The sequence below is a fragment of the Mixophyes fleayi genome, unplaced genomic scaffold (assembly GCF_038048845.1).
Source record: "Mixophyes fleayi isolate aMixFle1 unplaced genomic scaffold, aMixFle1.hap1 Scaffold_582, whole genome shotgun sequence".
Lineage (NCBI taxonomy): Eukaryota > Metazoa > Chordata > Amphibia > Anura > Limnodynastidae > Mixophyes > Mixophyes fleayi.
In genome coordinates, this window is record NW_027448281.1 from 2,501 (window position 1) to 7,500 (window position 5,000).

At 45.8% G+C, this 5,000-nt stretch overlaps 3 non-coding genes and 14 pseudogenes across 3 annotated transcripts; all 17 read right to left on the reverse strand.

The window, feature by feature from the left end:
* Positions 1-231: 231 nt before the first annotated feature.
* On the reverse strand, positions 232-340 carry LOC142135030 (5S ribosomal RNA; annotated as a pseudogene).
* Positions 341-610: 270 nt separating this feature from the next.
* On the reverse strand, positions 611-730 carry LOC142135023 (5S ribosomal RNA; annotated as a pseudogene).
* A 79-nt stretch (positions 731-809) lies between these two features.
* On the reverse strand, positions 810-928 carry LOC142134877 (5S ribosomal RNA; annotated as a pseudogene).
* Positions 929-1,009: 81 nt separating this feature from the next.
* On the reverse strand, positions 1,010-1,128 carry LOC142134941 (5S ribosomal RNA; annotated as a pseudogene).
* Positions 1,129-1,789: 661 nt separating this feature from the next.
* On the reverse strand, positions 1,790-1,907 carry LOC142134991 (5S ribosomal RNA; annotated as a pseudogene).
* An 82-nt stretch (positions 1,908-1,989) lies between these two features.
* Positions 1,990-2,108, reverse strand: LOC142135070 (5S ribosomal RNA). The gene has a single exon (XR_012687161.1). It is a non-coding gene; the product is annotated as a 5S ribosomal RNA (ribosomal RNA).
* An 81-nt stretch (positions 2,109-2,189) lies between these two features.
* Positions 2,190-2,308, reverse strand: LOC142134898 (5S ribosomal RNA; annotated as a pseudogene).
* An 80-nt stretch (positions 2,309-2,388) lies between these two features.
* LOC142134876 (5S ribosomal RNA) lies at positions 2,389-2,507 on the reverse strand. Its single transcript, XR_012687136.1, has one exon. It is a non-coding gene; the product is annotated as a 5S ribosomal RNA (ribosomal RNA).
* Positions 2,508-2,781: 274 nt separating this feature from the next.
* LOC142135014 (5S ribosomal RNA) lies at positions 2,782-2,900 on the reverse strand (annotated as a pseudogene).
* An 80-nt stretch (positions 2,901-2,980) lies between these two features.
* Positions 2,981-3,099, reverse strand: LOC142134914 (5S ribosomal RNA; annotated as a pseudogene).
* An 81-nt stretch (positions 3,100-3,180) lies between these two features.
* On the reverse strand, positions 3,181-3,299 carry LOC142134948 (5S ribosomal RNA; annotated as a pseudogene).
* An 82-nt stretch (positions 3,300-3,381) lies between these two features.
* LOC142135080 (5S ribosomal RNA) lies at positions 3,382-3,500 on the reverse strand. The gene has a single exon (XR_012687170.1). It is a non-coding gene; the product is annotated as a 5S ribosomal RNA (ribosomal RNA).
* A 240-nt stretch (positions 3,501-3,740) lies between these two features.
* LOC142134943 (5S ribosomal RNA) lies at positions 3,741-3,859 on the reverse strand (annotated as a pseudogene).
* An 81-nt stretch (positions 3,860-3,940) lies between these two features.
* LOC142135051 (5S ribosomal RNA) lies at positions 3,941-4,059 on the reverse strand (annotated as a pseudogene).
* Positions 4,060-4,140: 81 nt separating this feature from the next.
* Positions 4,141-4,259, reverse strand: LOC142134960 (5S ribosomal RNA; annotated as a pseudogene).
* Positions 4,260-4,338: 79 nt separating this feature from the next.
* LOC142134903 (5S ribosomal RNA) lies at positions 4,339-4,457 on the reverse strand (annotated as a pseudogene).
* Positions 4,458-4,698: 241 nt separating this feature from the next.
* LOC142135040 (5S ribosomal RNA) lies at positions 4,699-4,817 on the reverse strand (annotated as a pseudogene).
* Between the last annotated feature and the right edge of the window lie 183 nt (positions 4,818-5,000).

Here is a 5,000-nt window from a genome sequence, read left to right on the forward strand (position 1 = left end):
TCCTAATGACCTACATCACTTATACATTTTAAAACCAGCATTGAAGGAAGCCAGAACAAGAGAGAAAAAAAAAAGTACTAACCAGGCCCGGACCTGCTTAGCTTTCAAGATCAGACGAGATTGGGCTTGTTCAGGGTGGTGTGGCACTAGGTATTGGTTTCCTATTGACCTACATCTCTTATACATATCAAAACCAGCATTGAAGGAGGATTAACAAGAGAGAAAAAAAAAAGCCTACAGCACCTGGTATTTCCAGGTGGTCTCCCATCCAAGTACTAACCAGGCCCAGCCCTGCTTAGCTTCCAAGATCAGGCTTGTTCAGGGTGGTGTGGCTGTAGGTAATGGTTTCCTATTGACCTACATCTCTTATACATCTCAAAACCAGCATTGAAGGAAGTCGGAACAAGAGAGAAAAAAAAAAGGGCCTACAGCACCTGGTATTCCCAGGTGGTCTTGCATCCAAGTACTAACCAACCCCGGCTCTGCTTAGCTTCCAAGATCAGGTTTGTTCAGGGTGGTGTGGCTGTATGTATTGGTTTCCTATTGACCTACATCTCTTATACATCTAAAAACCAGCATTGAAGGAAGCCGGAACAGAGAGAAAAAAAAAAGCCTACAGCACCTGGTATTCCCAGGTGGTCTCCCATCCAAGTACTAACCAGGCCTGGCCCTGCTTAGCTTCCAAGATCAGACGGAGATTGGACTTGTTTAGAGATGTGTAGCTGTAGGTTTTGGTTTCCTATTGACCTACATCTCTTATTATCTCAAAACCAGCATTGAAGGAAGCCGGAACAAGAGAGAAAAAAAAAAGGCCACAGCACCTGGTATTCCCAGGTGGTCTCCCATCCAAGTACTAACCAGGCCCGTCCCTGCTTAGCTTCCAAGATCAGACGAGATTGGGCTTGTTCAGGGTGGTGTGGCTGTAGGTATTGTTTCCCTATTGACCTACATCTCTTATACATCTAGAAACCAGCATTGAAGGAAGCCGGAACAAGAGAGAAGAAAAAAAGGCCTACAGAACCTAGTATTCCCAGGTGGTCTCCCATCCAAGTACTAACCAGGCCCGGCTCTGCTTAGCTTCCAAGATCAGACGAGATTGGGCTTGTTCAGGGTGGTGTGGCTGTAGGTAATGGTTTCCTATTGACCTACATCTCTTATACATCTCAAAACCAGCATTGAAGGAAGTTGGAACAAGAGAGAAAAAAAAAAGGGCCTACAGCACCTGGTATTCCCAGGTGGTCTTGCATCCAAGTACTAACCAACCCCGGCTCTGCTTAGCTTCCAAGATCAGGCTTGTTCAGGGTGGTGTGGCTGTAGGTATTGGTTTCCTATTGACCTACATCTCTTATACATCTCAAAACCAGCATTGAAGGAAGTCGGAACAAGAGAGAAAAAAAAAGGGCCTACAGCACCTGGTATCCCCAGGTGGTCTCGCATCCAAGTACGAACCAGGCCTGGCTCTGCTTAGCTTCCAAGATCAGGCTTGATCAGGGTGGTGTGGCTGTAGGTATTGGTTTCCTATTGACCTACATCTCTTATACATCTAAAAACCAGCATTGAAGGAAGCCGGAACAAGAGAGAAAAAAAAAAAAGCCTACAGCACCTGGTATTCCCAGGTGGTCTCCCATCCAAGTACTAACCAGGCCTGGCCCTGCTTAGCTTCCAAAATCAAACGAGATTGGCTTGTTTAGAGATGTGTAAGTGTAGGTTTTGGTTTCGTATTGACCTACATCTCTTATAATCTCAAAACCAGCATTGAAGGAAGCCGGAACAAGAGAGAAAAAAAAAAGGCCTACAGCACCTCGTATTCCCAGGTGGTCTCCCATCCAAGTACTAAACAGGCCGCCCCTGCTTAGCTTCCAAGGTCAGACGAGATTGGGCTTGTTCAGGGTGGTGTGGCTGTAGGTATTGGTTTCCTAATGACCTACATCACTTATACATTTTAAAACCAGCATTGAAGGAAGCCGGAACAAGAGAGAAAAAAAAAAAGTCCTACAGCACCTGGTATTCCCAGGTGGTCTCCCATCCAAGTACTAACCAGACCCGGCCCTGCTTAGCTTCCAAGATCAGACGAGATTGGGCTTGTTCAGGGTGGTGTGGCTGTAGGTATTGTTTTCCTATTGACCTACATCTCTTATACATCTAGAAACCAGCATTGAAGGAAGCCGGAACAAGAGAGAAGAAAAAAAGGCCTACAGCACCTGGTATTCCCAGGTGGTCTCCCATCCAAGTACTAACCAGGCCTGGCTCTGCTTAGCTTCCAAGATCAGACGAGATTGGGCTTGTTCAGGGTGGTGTGGCTGTAGGTATTGGTTTCCTATTGACCTACATCTCTTATACATCTCAAAACCAGCATTGAAGGAGGCCGGAACAAGAGAGAAAAAAAAAAGCCTACAGCACCTGGTATTTCCAGGTGGTCTCCCATCCAAGTACTAACCAGGCCCAGCCCTGCTTAACTTCCAAGATCAGATGAGATTGGGCTTGTTCAGGGTGGTGTGGCTGTAGGTTTTTAGTTTCCTATTGACCTACATCTCTTATACATCTCAAAACCAGCATTGAAGGAAGTCGGAACAAGAGAGAAAAAAAAAAGGGCCTACAGCACCTGGTATCCCCAGGTGGTCTCGCATCCAAGTACGAACCAGGCCTGGCTCTGCTTAGCTTCCAAGATCAGGCTTGATCAGGGTGGTGGGGCTGTAGGTATTGGTTTCCTATTGACCTACATCTCTTATACATCTAAAAACCAGCATTGAAGGAAGCCGGAACAAGAGGGAAAAAAAAAAAAGCCTACAGCACCTGGTATTCCCAGGTGGTCTCCCATCCAAGTACTAACCAGGCCTGGCCCTGCTTAGCTTCCAAAATCAAACGAGATTGGGCTTGTTTAGAGATGTGTAGCTGTAGGTTTTGGTTTCCTATTGACCTACATCTCTTATAATCTCAAAACCAGCATTGAAGGAAGCCGGAACAAAAGAGAAAAAAAAAAGGCCTTCAGCACCTGGTATTCCCAGGTGGTCTCCCATCCAAGTACTAAACAGGCTCGCCCCTGCTTAGCTTCCAAGATCAGATGAGATTGGGCTTGTTCAGGGTGGTGTGGCTGTAGGCATTGTTTTCCTATTGACCTACATCTCTTATACATCTAGAAAACAGCATTGAAGGAAGCCGGAACAAGAGAGAAGAAAAAAAGGCCTACAGCACCTGGTATTCCCAGGTGGTCTCCCATCCAAGTACTAACCAGGCACAGCCCTGCTTAGCTTCCAAGAACAGACAAGATTGGGCTTGTTCAGGGTGGTGTGGCTGTAGGTATTGTTTTCCTATTGACCTACATCTCTTATACATCTAAAAACAAGCATTGAAGGAAGCCGGAACAAGAGAGAAAAAAAAAAAGTCCTACAGCACCTGGTATTCCCAGGTGGTCTCCCATCCAAGTACTAACCAGGCCCGGCCCTGCTTAGTTTCCAAGATCAGACGAGATTGGGCTTGTTCAGGGTGGGGTGGCTGTAGGTATTGGTTTCCTAATGACCTACATCACTTATACATTTTAAAACCAGCATTGAAGGAAGCCAGAACAAGAGAGAAAAAAAAAAGTACTAACCACGCCCGGACCAGCTTAGCTTTCAAGATCAGACGAGATTGGGCTTGTTCAGGGTGTTGTGGCTGTAGGTATTGTTTTCCTATTGACCTACATCTCTTATACATCTCAAAACCAGCATTGAAGGAAGTCGGAACAAGAGAGAAAAAAAAAGGGCCTACAGCACCTGGTATTCCCAGGTGGTCTCGCATCCAAGTACTAACCAGGCCCGGCTCTGTTTAGCTTCCAAGATCAGACGAGATTGGGCTTGTTCAGGGTGGTGTGGCTGTAGGTATTGGTTTCCTATTGACCTACATCACTTATACATCTCAAAATAAGCATTGAAGGAAGCCGGAACAAGAGAGGGAAAAAAAAGGCCTACAGCACCTGGTATTCCCAGGTGGTCTCCCATTCAAGTACTAACTAGGCCCGGTGCTGCTTATCTTTCAAGATCAGACGAGATTGTGCTTGTTCAAGGTGGAGTGGTTGTAGGTATTGGTTTCCTATTGACCTACATCTCTTATACATCTCAAAACCAGCATTGAAGGAAGCCGGAACAAGAGAGAAAAAAAAAAGGCCTACAGCACCTGGTATTCCCAGGTGGTCTCCCATCAAAGTACTAACCAGGTCTGGCTCTGCTTAGCTTCCAAGATCAAACGAGATTGGGATTGTTCAGAGATGTGTAGCTGTAGGTAGTGGTTTTGTATTGACCTACATCTCTTATAATCTCAAAACCAGCATTGAAGGAAGCCGGAACAAGAGAGAAAAAAAAAGGCCTACAGCACCTGGTATTCCCAGGTGGTCTCCCATCCAAGTACTAACCAGGCCTGGCTCTGCTTAGCTTCCAAGATCAGACGAGATTGGGCTTGTCCAGGGTGGTGTGGCTGTAGGTATTGGTTTCTTAATGACCTACATCACTTATACATTTTAAAACCAGCATTGAAGGAAGCCAGAACAAGAGAGAAAAAAAAAAGTACTAACCAGGCCTGGACCTGCTTAGCTTTCAAGAACAGACGAGATTGGGCTTGTTCAGGGTGGTGTGGCTGTAGGTATTGGTTTCCTATTGACCTACATCTCTTATACATCTAAAAACCAGCATTGAAGGAAGCCGGAACAAGAGAGAAAAAAAAAAAAGCCTATAGCACCTGGTATTCCCAGTGGTCTCCCATCCAAGTACTAACCAGGCCTGGCCCCTGCTTAGCTTCCAAGATCAGATGAGATTGGGCTTGTCTAGGGTGGTGTGGCTGTAGGTATTGGCTTCCTAATGACCTACATCACTTATACATTTTAAAACCAGCATTGAAGGAAGCCAGAACAAGAGAGAAAAAAAAAAGTACTAACCATGCCCGGACCTGCTTAGCTTTCAAGATCAGACGAGATTGGGCTTGTTCAGGGTGGTGTGGCTGTAGGTATTGGTTTCCTATTGACCTACATC